Source organism: Drosophila subobscura, chromosome O (assembly GCF_008121235.1).
Source record: "Drosophila subobscura isolate 14011-0131.10 chromosome O, UCBerk_Dsub_1.0, whole genome shotgun sequence".
In the NCBI taxonomy this organism is placed as follows: Eukaryota; Metazoa; Arthropoda; class Insecta; order Diptera; family Drosophilidae; genus Drosophila; species Drosophila subobscura.
The window spans coordinates 4,435,244-4,449,543 of record NC_048533.1 but is presented as its reverse complement, the minus strand read 5'-3'; the positions used below and the strand labels follow the sequence as shown (position 1 = coordinate 4,449,543).

General features: G+C 47.3%; 1 long non-coding RNA gene across 5 annotated transcripts in view; it reads right to left on the bottom strand.

Annotated features, from left to right (window-relative positions):
- Nucleotides 1-14,300, bottom strand: part of LOC117898365 — a 43,891-nt gene that overhangs the window by 29,114 nt on the left and 477 nt on the right. Inside the window, exons 1-3 of one of the 5 annotated variants that reach the window (XR_004649135.1) lie at nt 7,153-7,321; nt 4,765-5,535; nt 4,237-4,285 (exon numbers count right to left, since the gene is read on the bottom strand). This is a non-coding gene — a long non-coding RNA (uncharacterized LOC117898365). Of the gene's footprint in view, nt 1-4,236; nt 4,286-4,764; nt 5,536-6,812; nt 6,860-7,152; nt 7,322-8,507; nt 8,618-10,753; nt 10,904-14,300 lie in introns of those variants that run through there. The other 4 variants (XR_004649134.1, XR_004649133.1, XR_004649136.1 and 1 more) reach the window with 4 other exon arrangements.

Here is a 14,300-nt window from a genome sequence, read left to right as displayed (position 1 = left end):
CACGAAAGTACTGTCGTACTGCCACTACTCGTCGTACTACAACATTATAATTTTTATTGTTCCGTGCCGTTTGGGTACCGTTTCGGCCTGGCCAATACGCAGCAAGAAATAAAGTCGAGAAACAAAATGGTGAGCACTTCCGCTGCCCGGCCCCGAAAGTAATTACTGAAGTCAGCTCTCGCAGCTCTGGCAGCTCTCGAAGCTCTCGGCGCTCAGTCAACCTTCAAGTTGTTCCACTGCCCGTTCTGTTGGTCTGTGCCGCGCATTTCACGCCTACACCCTCAACCCCTGTCCCCCCTGCTATCGTTGTTTTAATTGTAAACAATATGAAGATAATCAGAGGCCCGAAATCAGTGCGTGAACAACTCCAGCTACAGCTACAGCTCGAGCTCCAGGTGCAGCTGTGGAGAGTTCTTCGTGACACATGCCCCAGACCTCAGACCTCAGACTTTGACTCCCACTCCAACAACCCACAAGCGGAAGTGTCGCCGTGACTGTCGCTGCTGCTGCTGCTGCTGCTGCTGCTGGGGGCACAACAAAAAAGCGGAACTACTCTTGAAAGATTTGCGTTGGACAGCCACTGGGACAGCACCATGGGCCACCTTTACCTGTCGCTGCCTCTGGCCTTCCCCCCCCTGTCGTTCGCTGTCTCCCTGTCGGCTGTCTGTGGCTTTTCATCAGCTTCGGGGCTGTGGCAACTTCCCTGGCACTGGGGCAGAGGCAACGGCAGTGTCTGATTCCGTAGCTGAGGCTGAGTCTGTCATGAGTTGTTGCCCCTCGCATATTATTAACGTTTTAATACGTATTTATGCTGCCTTTTAGCCCACACCACACCACCCTCCATCCACCATGCTGCCTGCATGTTCGTTCTGTTTGTTCTTTGTTCTGTTATTTTGGTGCGTGCTATATGGCCAGGGAATGGGACAGGGGCAGGGGCAGGGGAAGGGTGAGGGCATGCAGAGACACAGAGAGGGTGTGTCTCGACGACCACTTGTTGGCCAAAGCACGTGGGAAAGTGGCAAGTGGCTATCGATGCAGCTCGATTGTCACACTATGGAAAGGGAGCAACAGAAGGGAGAGCATTAAGCTTCCGCCTTTGGGCTTGGAAATTGCATTACAGTGTGGCATAGCGTGGCAAATGGATCGCAGCTTGAATGCTTGAATGATTTTACACCATACTAGATTCGAGATCAGAGACTACATCCCAGCCAAGTGCTCGTGCATCCGGTCTGGGGGTCTGGGTTCCATCTGGGCTCTGGGGGTTGGGCTGCGGCTTGATTCGTCGCTTGTTACTTGTTTTTATATAAGGCACTCTCCGTCTCTCTCTCTGCCTGTCTATTCGTTTGTGTGTTTGTGTGTGTTTCCAGATACTAAATGCTAGATAGTTAGATACATTAGATGGCATCGCACAGATGCTCGTACTCGTACTTGTCGTCCAGCAGCAGCTCAGCTCAGCTCAGCTCATGCATGCCGCGCACCAAATACGAAATAAATTACATTTGATTATCTTGTTGCGCGTCGCCTGGCTGCTGCTCTCGGGCTACGGAGGCAGCCTCCCACCGCCCAATGTCCGAAATACGAGTACAACAAAAAGAAAGATTAAATGTCGCCCCCAGTCACACAAAAACCGAAGATCGAATGCCCTCTAGGTGGCTCAGGGGTGGGGAAGAAGCCAGCAATGAATTATAATAAGTAATGGGAGATCTTGAAATGTAAACCTTGAATGTGAATCAATAAATAATTGTTAAAAATAATTACTTTAGAATTTAAATGATTTCGCTTGCTTTTTCTCTTGATATTTTTACCCAACGAACTCCTCAAACTTCCCTTATAGGAACTTTAATCTGTCATCTATAACTAACTAATGGTCTGTGTTCGTTAGTGTATTTCTAATCTGCTGAGCGAGAGAGATAGAGAATGAGAGGGGTATATAGAGACAGACCCTGAACACACGATTTGATGACAAGTTCTACAAGTCATTTACCGACTTAATTTCCAGAGCATAGCAGCGCAGACTCATTCGTGGCGTTGGGGCTAAGGGATCGCCAAGGGGGGGAGGTGATCATCTGCTCATCGAGGCGTGCAACTTTGTCCGGCGCTCAAGTGAGTGGCGCATTGCCATTGGCCGAGCGGACTGGCACAAGTGGCCAGATATAGCAAGAGTCAGCAGCCAGCAGCCACAGGCCACCAGCTACAGCAGTTCTGTTGGCTATATAGTATATGGATGGTGCTTTATTTAATTCCAGATAATCATTGCGACTTGTTGCTCTCTGTCTGATGTCCAATGTCTCTGTCTGTCTGTGGGTGCTGCTGCTTTTTAGGGTAATTTTCTTTTTGCAATTGAATGAATTTGCGTTTCAGTGGCGCTGTTTGCTGCTGCTACTGCCTCTGCCTCTGCCTCATGTCACTGCCTCTGCTCATGTTTCTGTGTTGTTTTCAATAAGAGATTATTTGAGGGCCGGCTGTTCTGCTGTTAGATGTACATTTAGATGGTTGCGCTACGTTGAATGGTAGAAATTTTCACTTCCGTTCTTAAAACGATTTCCGGCTTGGGCCATCGGCCCACCGTCCAACCCGCCATCGGGCCATCAGAGGAGTTGTCGGTGCATGGCGAAACGAAGGTCCAAAAAACTTTCTACATTAGAAATTTCACCTGACTGATGGCGATGGATGCTGGGGGGATGGATGCTGGGGCTTCACTTTGCCTGGCTTTCGTATGTGGCATGTTTCCTCATATGTTGCCTCTTGTTTCACGTGGGGGGGGCATGAAATGAAACTTTCTTAGCCATGAACAAAGCAAACAACTTGCACCGGGGCGGGGTAGTGGCGGTGGGAATGAGCTCCATTGTGCGCCTAAAAGTCAACTTTAATTTTGCATTTTACATAAGTAGCCTTAGGTGCACTTACTTATGCCAAGCACAAGAGGAGCAGCTGAAGGAGCAGCAGCAGCAGTCCGAGGAGTGAAAAGAAAACTGGCAAAGCAGCAACACAACAGAGGGGAGGCACATGAGCAGCCATGCCCAGCCACCCACGACAGGACTCAAGCAGCCCAGGAGGCCAAAGTTCCCACACAAAATGTGGATGTGGATGTGTATGTGCAGCAGCAGCAGAACAAACAGCGGCACAAAAGTTGGTAATAAAAAGTAAAAATAGCAGAACAAAATAAGAGAAGAGTGTAAGGGTGGGGGGCTGTGGTGGTGGGGCAGGGACTAAAACAACAGAAGCAGCAGCTAAAGTCGGCAACAAACTCATTTACACGGCATCGAGCAGCGGATAATAACGAGCCCTGGCAAATGGCAAATGGAAATGGAAATGCTTAAGACTTGTAAACTTCCTTCTACGAGTAATTTTGTCGCTTAAGCTGAAAATAATTGCAGCAGGCAGGCTGCCTGCTTGTTGCTTGTATATCTAACAGTGCTGCAGCAGGAGCAGAAGGAGTGCAGGAGGACGAGTGCCGAAGCAGGAGCTAGAGGAGGAGACAACCGTAAGTGCGGCAGTAACTAGCGGCATGACGGCATTGGCGGCGTCTGCTGTCAGCAAAAGGATAACACGGCGCATCATTATACACACATAGACAAACATAAGCACAAACACACACGGCACACACCCGCACACCCACACACACTTGCAACTTCAGCAATTTCCGTTTCCGCTGCTGTTGCTGTTGCACTGCCTCACCCATCCGCACCGTCGCCTTCTCCACATCCTTGTCTATTTCTATCCCACCTTCTTCCAACGACTGCTGCAAGAGCCAAAGAAAATGTGTCTGACGGCAGCATCGGGGGCAATGTTGCGTGAAGAGTTGCTGCTGGGCCGGGCCTTGCCGAGTAGGAGAAATTGAAACGGACACAGGGCAGCGCTGCCTCAACGTCACTTTTCTTTGCCATTTCATCTTAAGTAGCACACAAATAAACAAAAGCAAAGCCAACAAACAGACGAGGAAACAGAGAGAGCGAGATGTGGAGGCAGTGGCCCACAAAGGCGCCTCCTCCATATGGCAGCACTTTTCGATTAAGGATCCCGCATCCAGGCCCCCAACAGTCTGTCTGTGTCTCAGTGTGTGTCTCCGTGTGTGTGCTTGTGTTTGTTGACTTTCTAATTAAAAAATGAAGTCCACTCGAGCACAAAGGCGTTTCATTAGACCAAGAGACTGGACCTTAGCTCAGACTTAAAGTTAAAAAGCAAGGGGAAGGCGATTGAAGGGAAGGGGGCAGAGTGCATGCGGATATTACTTACCAAAATTTAAGCGGCTTTCTCATTGGATAACTTCTCGATATGGTGTAACCTGCAAGCAAAAAGCAGAACAATTGCACAAACGGCAACGTAATTTTGTGATTAGTTAAGCTGAACATTTAATGGAAGTAATTTTAATGGCTGTGGATGAAAATGTTTTGCAAAATGCTTAAGTGGCAAGGGTAGCGAACGAAGTCTAATCTAAATTTTTTCCCCTAAATGTGAGCTAAATCGGTGACTTTAAAGGCACCCAAGACACCCGAAAGCTCTGGGAGTTAACAAAATATTCTGGGAGTCTAATGCAAAACTATATTAAAAAGGTAACTTAAAATATAGAAATCTATCCGCGAAAATAAACTCAAAAAGATTTGACTATTTAGCTTTACTTTCTCTGCTTAGGAAACATTGATAGGGTTTGTTTTGTGTTTTCATTTAAATTGTTCATAAATCGTTTAAGATTCGTTTAAAGTTTTGTTTTGTTTTTTTTGGTTATGCTTTTTGAGAGCACCAATACCATTTGCGATATTTTACCCTTAATTTAACAGTTACATAGCCAGAGGCGAGTGCCGGGGGCTCATGACAGAGCAGGAACAGCAGTCCAGGGACTGGACTCTGCTCCGCCACCTGGCAGATGCAGATGCAGAGGCAGAGCCAGTGCCATTGGCAGAGGCATCATCATTCCTGGTGATGCAGATGCAGTTTCGGTTACGAATTCAGTTTCAGATGTTGGCGGCGCATTTTCTCTGGCCGATTCGAGTCGTTGTTCAAAGCACAGATGTCAAAAGGGAATTTCGATTGGGGGTCGATTGGGGTCGAAAGGGGACAACACAAATCACTCAAGCGCTGCGGTCAACGGGGAAGTCGACGGGTATTAGGGGGTCACTAAACGCACTTTCTATCGGTTTTCATGGGGGGTAAAAACAAATAAAATATTTTCTGCTTTCTTTTTTATCATGCACAGCCGCGTGGCATGCCACATGTGTTGCACAGTGCCCGCCACTACATTCCGGCGCACACCTAAACTTATGCTTCACTTTTCACTCTGTTTCGGTGTAGGTTTGAAGTTTCATTTAATTTTAAGTTTAACTTTTGTTAGTTAATTTTATTATTTTTTGATTATTTGTATTTGTTGCATCCTCTGGGATTTTCCAAAGAAGTTTTGTTGCCGCAGCGCTTTTCATGTTGCGAGTTTAATTTAGAATTTCGAGCATTTTCATTTGTGTGATTTCTTTGTTGTCAAAACATTTATTTCTGTGCTTTTCGTTTATGTTTCTTCTTTTGTTGGATTTTGATTTGTAATTTCTGTTCGAAGAAAAATATAAGATTTAATTTAGCAATCTTTAAAAATTAATTTAACTTGATTTAAAAATATAAATAAATTAATAAAATTAACATGAAATTATGGAAAGGAAACTTAAATGAAATGAAAATACAGAATGGCAGAGGAAATGATATAGATATTACAAATAATAAAGACTAGACTTATAATTTCAAAGCAAAGAAAATAATCAAATAAAAATGATTATGAAATATAATTTTTCTATTATTTATTATATTTTAAATGTTTTTAATTTTTTGTATTATTGTTTCACTGTTTTTCATCACAGACTTCATAACTTTAATTTGTTTAATTCCATTTAATTTCACAGTTCATTGAATACATTTTGTTTTGTTTGTGGATCACTTTGTCACTTTGTTTTGTATAATATTTTTTTGGATTCCCAGTTAGAATATTCTGCAGACTGGATAGACACCTAGGGACCTCAAAGTCCTGCCCCAATCCTTTGACGTACCATCGCTGAATTAAATGAAATCTGATTAATGGCAAACACGGGTAACACGGCCAGAACTGACTGGACTGGCCTGCCGTGTTTTGTTGGCTCTGACTTCTGTTCTACCCTGGCTGAGTGACCAACTGACTAAGGACGAAGAACCTTCTGACTGGCTGCTGCTGCTGCTGGCAGTCTGCCGCTACTTCGGTCTGCTGCTGCTGCTGCTGTCGCTGCTTTTGCTGTTGCTTCTGCTGCTGCTGGCCAAGACGATCAAATGTCTCACAAGAAACGAAGAGCCAAAGCTTTTATATTCGGCTCCGAGTCGCAGCTCCGCGCGTGCCAGCCTGTGTGTCTGAGTGTGTGTGTGTGTGTGTGAGAGTATTTATATAAAATTAGAGGCATGCCTCTGTGTGTATTCAACTATATAAGTATTGCCACCCGACTCTGACTTCCTCCCTGTCTCTGTGTGCCTGTGTCTGTGTGTGAGTGTAGAAAGTTGCTGACAAAGTCGGGCGGGCGTCAGAGCGCTGCGGCGAATCTGAGGCGTCCGTCTCCTAGGGCGCTTTAGATAATTTCCTGCCAAGTTTTTTCCCCAAGACGCGGTGTGGCGGTGTGAAAGCCAATGCGCAGGCAGTATAATTGCTGGCCAACTTGTCGTATGCGCAATGTTCTGTATGTTAGCAAAAGGCAGCAAGTGGCGCCTTGTGTATGGTGTGTGCGTGTGAGTTTGTCTGTGCGGTTGCCACTTTGGTTGGCTAATCGAGCGCCTAACAGCGACGTCTATGCCACACCGTCTATTCCACGTACCACAAGACAGCAGCGAATCGAGGCACTCGAGCAGACTCTAATTGAGGAGGATCTGTGGCGGGCAGGGCAGCCCTTCGATTGGTATTCGATAGCGATGATCTTTAGCGATTGATAATTGATTATGATACAATAAATATATTTTATTTTAATTTAATTTTTTTTTAAATTGGTTTTAATTTGCATTGAAATAAATTCTTCACTCTGCTTCAGGCAGCTCATGCACAATATTCGATATTCAATTTGTTTTATTTGGTTATTTGTAATATTCAATTGGTTTTTTTTTATTATTTTTATATTGGAATTTAATGTGGATTGGATTTATTTTTGAATTAATTTTTACACAAGTCGAGAGACGGGCGTTCGTCGTCGTCGTCGGAGTCGTTGGGAGAAGACAGGCAGAAACGCAAGCAAAACTTCTGCCAGCGCGCGTGACTAGAAACGTACTGAATTTCGTATTCTAGGATTCGAAAGTAAAGAAGTCCAAGGCGCTGCTGCTGCTGCCGTGCTGCTGCTGCAGTCAACGTTTGCCCGTAAGTATGCAACACTTTCTTGCAAGGCACAGCAATGCCCCACAACCCAGAGCAGCCCAATCCACTTACAACAGCATCCCATTCCATCCCATCTACCCTTGCCCATCTCCACCTAGCTACCGATAACGAGCAGCTGCAGCTCCTTTTCTATATACTCTCCACGTACAGGAGAGCGCTCTTTTAAATATATGTATATCCCATATAATAATATATATTATTTATATATGTATTAGGCGACGCCGGCAGCAGCAGCGGCAACAGCAGCGAAGGCAGAGGCAGCAGATAATTTCCTACACGCAGCAGATGCAGAAGCAGCGTCAAGCAAGGAGCAGAAGGAGTCGCAGTAAGTGCAAGTAAGTGTGCGCCTGCTCACACACACACACACCAACACACACACTACACACACACCCATACGAAGAAACCCACCAAGGAAGGAGCCTCAGTACGAAGCCGAAGGCCGAGTTCGAGACCGAGTCCGAGTCCCGAGCAGCCACTGGTGGCGGCTGGGGGCAGGAGTATTTGTGGGTGGGCAAGGCGAGACGTGGCGGCGAGGCGAGGCGACCGTACGCGCGCGTAGCTTAAGAAGAACTAGAAGAGAAGAAGCAGGCAGGCAGCGGCAGCAGCAAGCGACAGGACAGGACACAGCCTTGCTCCGTGCTTCGAGCTTCGAGGCGGAGGCTGGCTGCCACACACACACACACACACACACTCTCTCACACAGCGACAAAGGCAGAGGCAGGCAGAAGCCGAAGCAGCACGAAGCAGTATGGCGCCGACGTGGTGCTGCTGCCGATGCCGACTCTGCTGCCAGGCGTAGGTGTTGTTGCTACTTCTGCCTCATGATAATGTAACACACACAGAGACGCTAGCAGAGAGACGGCGACGACGACGACGCAATTAGAAAGCAGAGAAACGAGACACGAAGCAGCCGAAAATTATCAGCCGAAGTCATTCTTCGTGGGCGGAAACGGAAATGGCAACGGAAAGGGAACCCAGCAACGTCTGAAAGGAGAACTGAATCGAGTCTCTCTCTCATTTTGCCGCCTCTCTCTCGCTAGCTCTTTCTCTCTCTATCCTACTCTCTCTCTCCTTGTCTCTCTGGCAACGTCTTCTCCTTCGCAGGCATTTATTTCTCCACTCACACACACAATAAAATTTGGCTTACCCGTCGGAGGAATCGGAGGATTCGTAGGATTCGGAGGAGTGTCAGAGTGCCTGCCAGCACACACACGTGCGTGTGAGGAGTATCAAAATTGAGTTTTGGCTTTGCTTTTTGGTTGGTTTTGGTTTTTGTGGTGTTGTTCTTCGATTTTGATTTCGTATAAAAAATATATACAAATAATAATAGTAATACCGTATATAATATACTTATAAAAATGTTGCCAACAATCTTTTTGCTTTGTACTTTTGATTTTACATTTAAATTTTGTAATTTTTGTGTCTTTTTTCTTTTTGTTCTTGTTTTTGTTTCTGAGTACTCTTTGAGTGTCTTTTTGTTCGTTCGTTTTTTATGTTCGCTTATTCGAGTTTCGTTTACAACTTAAAAATGAGCTGATGATGATTTGATTTCGAGCGCTTCGAACGTTCAACGTAAAGGAGGAGGAGGCAAAGGCAAACAGGATTCAAACTATAACTGAGAAACGCATAACTGAGAGAAATCTTCGAGAGAGTTCTTCCTGGTAGAGTTTGTTGGTCGAAAACACACTTTGAGAATCGTTTCAATTTCCAATTTTTAGTTTGCTTTTTCGGTTCGTTTCGTTTCGTTTTGTTTCGATTTCGGGAAAGCCGGTGAAATGTTTCTTTCGATTTTCGATTTTGCCAGACTTAGTTTCTGTTGTTTTTGTGGTTCGAGTATGTTGAAAGTCAATTCGAGATATTAGATCTAATCTAAGCTTCCTTATGAATGACTTTCTTTTTGGGGGGAATTTCTGTTTTAGTGATTTTGTTTGTTGTTTTCGGGTTTTGCTTTTGGTTTTGTTGTTTTTGGTTGAGTTTTTGAGTGCACGCAAACTTAATACTTAAAAATAAATGAAAACGTAATTGAAAAATCCGAAAATAAAAATTTGTTTGTACGACGACGTTGATGTGAAGCTTTGTACTAAAAATGCGAAAAATTATTTCGCCGCGAATAGGCCGAGAGGACGACCGCTGACGGTGTCGTTGTCGCGACTCTCTGCCCCAGCGCCGGCATGCAACCATGTGTGGGGTGCTTGTCAGTGTGTGTGTGTGTGTGTGGGGGGTCATACATGTGTATTGGCGCAGGCAGGTTGAAAGGATGAAGCAGCAGCAGCAGCAGTCCCACACCAGCAACAGCCGGGGAAACAACGCGAGCAGCAGGCAAAAAAATGTTTGCCCGCCGCCGCAGCCGCGAAAAAATACGCGAACGCAGGACACACAGGCAGGGGACGTTCGGCAGTGGCAGTGGCAGTAGCAGTGGCAGCGGCAGAGGACAGGCAGCGCAAAGCCAAAGGCAGGCAGCAAACACAGCCCAGCACACCCAACCCCCTCATCTCGTGGGGCTTTGCAAATAAAATTCGCGGCAGCGACGGCAGCAGACAGCAGACCACCCACACAAAACACACGAAAAAGGGAATGAATGCAAAAACAGGATGCACGCACACACACACAGAGGTTGGAGGGGAGCATTGGCATTGGCATGGACAGGGACATGGGACACGGGACACGGGACTCTCTCTCGCTCTTTGAGCTAGAGCTAGTGCGCATTTCAAATACTCTCCAAATACATGGAGGGGCAACAGCGACAGCGACGCAGACAGCGCTGCCGGTTGGGGCAGCTCAACAAAATGGAGTATGAGAATTGAGTGTACGTGTGTCTGGTTAGGCGACTGCCACAGTATGTGTGTTTGTGTGAGTGTGCAACCCCTGATGTTGCGTTGAAAGATGCAAAGATTTTCAGCATTTTCCCACCTGGCACCTCAAAGATTCCTTCACCCAAGAAGCGATTCCTCTAAGCGAATCGAAACCCTTGGACTGACACTCCTCGAAGATGCCTCACACATAGATACAAATGAGACGCTCGCGAGATGCTGACAAGGGTTTCAGTTCTGCGTGCCGTCGGCATTCTCAAAATTCACGGCGAATGTTGGGGAAATTCTGGGGGGACTCTCAGCAGCCGCTGTAATTTGAGCTGTTGGCTGGGAGAGCTCAAAAAGTGTTCCACTTTTGCATAGATATTTTTTGTATATTTTTTTTGAGCGAGTTTTCCCCTAATGGTTTGCTGTGCAAACACGTGGCTGGATGCTTGGCAGATGCTAACAAGTAGTTTTTGTAAGGAAACCCGAGCTAAAGGAATGCGAGTTCCTGCCCACAAAATTAATTTCCTAAGTAAACCCAAGTTTGTAACCCACTAAAAATATTTGGAAAATTATTTGTGGGGGATCGATCACGTACAGGACAATTTACTGATGTTATTTATCCATAGCAGTGTTCAGGTTCTCTCTCGTGTCCACAGCTACAGCTACAGCTACTGGTACTACTGCTGGTGCTGGCAGTCGTTGGTTGAGGCAGTTGCGGTTCGTTGTCATTGAGTTGTGCCACTCGAGCATCTTTGTCTGCGTCGCCGTCGCCGTGAACGTGGTGCGATGCGGGCGATCCGGCTCCGAGTGATCCTCCTCCGTGGTGCGGAGCGGATACCCTGCCAGTTGCAGTGCGTCAGAGTATTTATCGGATGGCGACAGCCTCAATGGGAATGCAAACATGAGAGAGCAAGCAAGAACCGGGCTTCTGTTCGGTTTTTTCCTGCTTCAAATTATATAAGTATTTATTTGTTGTGGGTTTTATCCTTGGAATCCTTTGCTCAGGCAGATGATCGTAGCTGACATCCTGAAGGTGTGCATTGGGGGCATCTCGGGGTGGGGGAATGACAGCGGACGACGACGCAGACGAGTGGACGACTCTGGCCGCGGGACGACTTGGATCAAACGAGGGCAGGAGAATATCCGGGATCAGTCGAGAAAGTCGATGTAATACGTGGATTTAATTTGTGTTTATAATTTCTGCGGTCTTTGTTGGGTTTAAAAATTCAATTCGATTTGTCAAAAAAATCCATCAAATGATTCTGTGATTAGAATTTTGTTGCTGATTTTCGTTTGCTTTTAATCAAAGAATTTATTATTGTAGGCACACACACACGAGGCTCACCACACACACACTCAAGCATCCATTGAAGGATGATAGATGGGGGCAGGGATATATGTACATATTTCGTATATATTTTATTGCATTTATTGTATATATATAAATAGTATTTGACACTCGAACACACTCTCGAAGCCTCAGCCGCCCACGATGGGCTCGGAGCGGAGGCGGAGGCGCAAACGGCGTTCACTTTGTGGGTGGCAAACGCGCGCGCACTTTGCACCCATTTATATATATATATATATATCTATTCTATATATATAGAATATATATATATATATAATATATATATAATAAATGCGGGAGGCGTTGACGCGTCTGTCTGCGTGTGTGTGTGTGTGTGAGGATGCAGCAGATTTTTTAGAAAATAAGCAACTCCGAAAAAGGAACCGAACCGTCCGTCGACGACTTGCAACCAACTCTGTCTGACTTTGCTGCTGCACCGTATCGTCTGCGTACCGTTACTCGAGCTCAGGCTACTGAGCCGCCGCCGCGTGTCCTTTTTTTTGGGGGGCTCTCGTGGAGATGTGTGCGGTGCGGCACGGTGCGTTGCGTCGAGCCGAGAATATAAAAAAGCAATGTTCTACTCAAAAGACGTCCAAAAGCCGTATGCCACTACGTTGCACGGCCGTTTCCCGATGCCCGATAGATGCGTTGCCGTTGCCGTTGCCGTTTGCCGTTTCGTTGCGTTGCGTTCCTCGTTCGGCGTTCCATCATCGCGGACACACTCCAGTACATGGATTCAAGCCTCTGCTTCCTGCCACCTGCCACCCTCCCGTCCCATCGACAACCGCCAAAAAAAGCTATAGACGCGCAAAATGCAGCGCCACCCCCCGCAGCCTCTCTGCTCTAACCCCAAAACAGCCAAAAAGGGGTGGCGGGGGGTGGGCTGCATTTGGCTGGTTGTATGTAAAAGCATCTCTGTTTAAGTTTTTTTCCTTTCCCAAAAGTTCGCGCGCGCAAAACACACACACACACACACACGCACACACAGTGGCAGGGGGTGCAGCATCTCCCATGTATCCCAACGCGTCGTCTATGTACTGCAGCAACTCCATGATGTGCCTGCCACACACTCACTCGATGTGCGAATGAAGCGCGGCCAAGGGGCGGCCATGGGATGGGGCTCGCATTGGGGGTGGCTGGCTGCAACCCACTGGCTGATGCCTCACCAAGAAATAGAAAAAACTTGGCTCTGACTCTACGCAATGTCTACGCGACCACACTTCCGGCCCAGCGCGCCCACAGCCTCCACAGTCTCCATAGTCGTCCCCCCACCTTTTCGAGCCGACCAACCACGCACAGCGACGACGACGACGACGACGACAACGACAAAGAAAATGCAGCTGCAGCCGAGCTCTACAAGCACCCACAGCCAACCCACTCGCTGCTCCACCACAGCCTACTCCCAGCATCATCATCATCAGCATCACCCAGCCCCATCCCCATCCCCATCATCATCATCGTTCTTGCAACGCACAAATCACGCAGAGAGCGGGGAGCGGGGAGCAGGGAGGCAGTTGCTTGCTGCACGTGCTGGGCCTCCATGAACAGCTGCTGCTGCTGTTGGAGCCTCTCTGCTCCTGCTCCTCCAGCATCTGCAGCCATGTAAAAGTTACGAGTAAATAAGATGCGAATGCAGCATCGAAGGGAGGTGCAAGGGTGCGTCTGGGTGGTGGGTGCAACTTCTAAAAATAAGCCGAAAAGAGACAACACAACCAAAAAGAAGAGAATCGCAAACGGTCGTTGCTGTCGCTGCTGTCGTGCTGTCCTGCGTCGCACTTCAAGTGCATTGCCTTGCAGCGTTGCATCCTTTCGGCCTGCAGCTCGCAGCTCTCTCGCTCTAGCTCTAGCTCCCCCTCCCTCCCTCTTTCTCTCTGGCTCAAATGCGCAGCATCTGCCTCTCTGTCTTTCTCTATATCTCGCTCTCTGTGTTGCACATGGTGGGGCGATCTGTGGCTGGGGCTTGGGGGAGCCAGCTCAGAGTTTTTCCTTTTTTCCCATCTAAACTGTGGCAAGTCGGTGGCGTCGACAGCGATGCCGACGCAGACGCCGCTGCTGCTGCTCTTGCCTTCTGCTGCTATTTACTAGTGTGCTGCAATCGGTAGTACATGCCCCCTGCCTGTGCCCCAGCCCCAGCCCCAGCCACAGAGACTGCCTCAGCCCGCTGCCTTTGCTATCTTCTAGTTGGCAATTGCATTGCCTTGCACTGCATTTCTCCTGTTAGGGGAAACGCTGCTCCTGGATGGTTGTTGCCGCTACATTGCGCATGTCCTTGTTTACATTATGTGCACGGCCCCCAAAGCGGCGCCTCATTGCACTTGTGTGTGTGTGTGGGAGTAACTCGACGTACGAGTGTACGCTGTGCGTGTGGATGTAGAAAAGCAAAAAGTCTACAACTACAACTAAGCCAGGGGCACACACACAGCTGCAGCAGCAGCATTCCCGATGCGATGCTGTGGCTCTGTTGCATGCTGCTACTGCAGCTGAACGCCGCCGCCCCACAACAGTGCCACAACGATGAGAATATGAGAATGAACGAAGCCACGAAGTGCAAGAGAAAACCGACACGAAGCGAAGCTCTCTCTTTGGAAGGAAGTTTTTGATGGGCCTGCTTCTGTGATCTACAAAGGGTCTGAGAGCGGAGTGGTGGGCAACCTTTTCTGCTGCGATCTTGATGATCTTGATTCATATTTTTAGTGGTCTTATTTCACACAAAATTCGTAGCAAGAAAAAGGGTACATTTGATGGAACAGATTGAGAAGATCAAACATTAACAAAAATCCTACAAATATTTTTT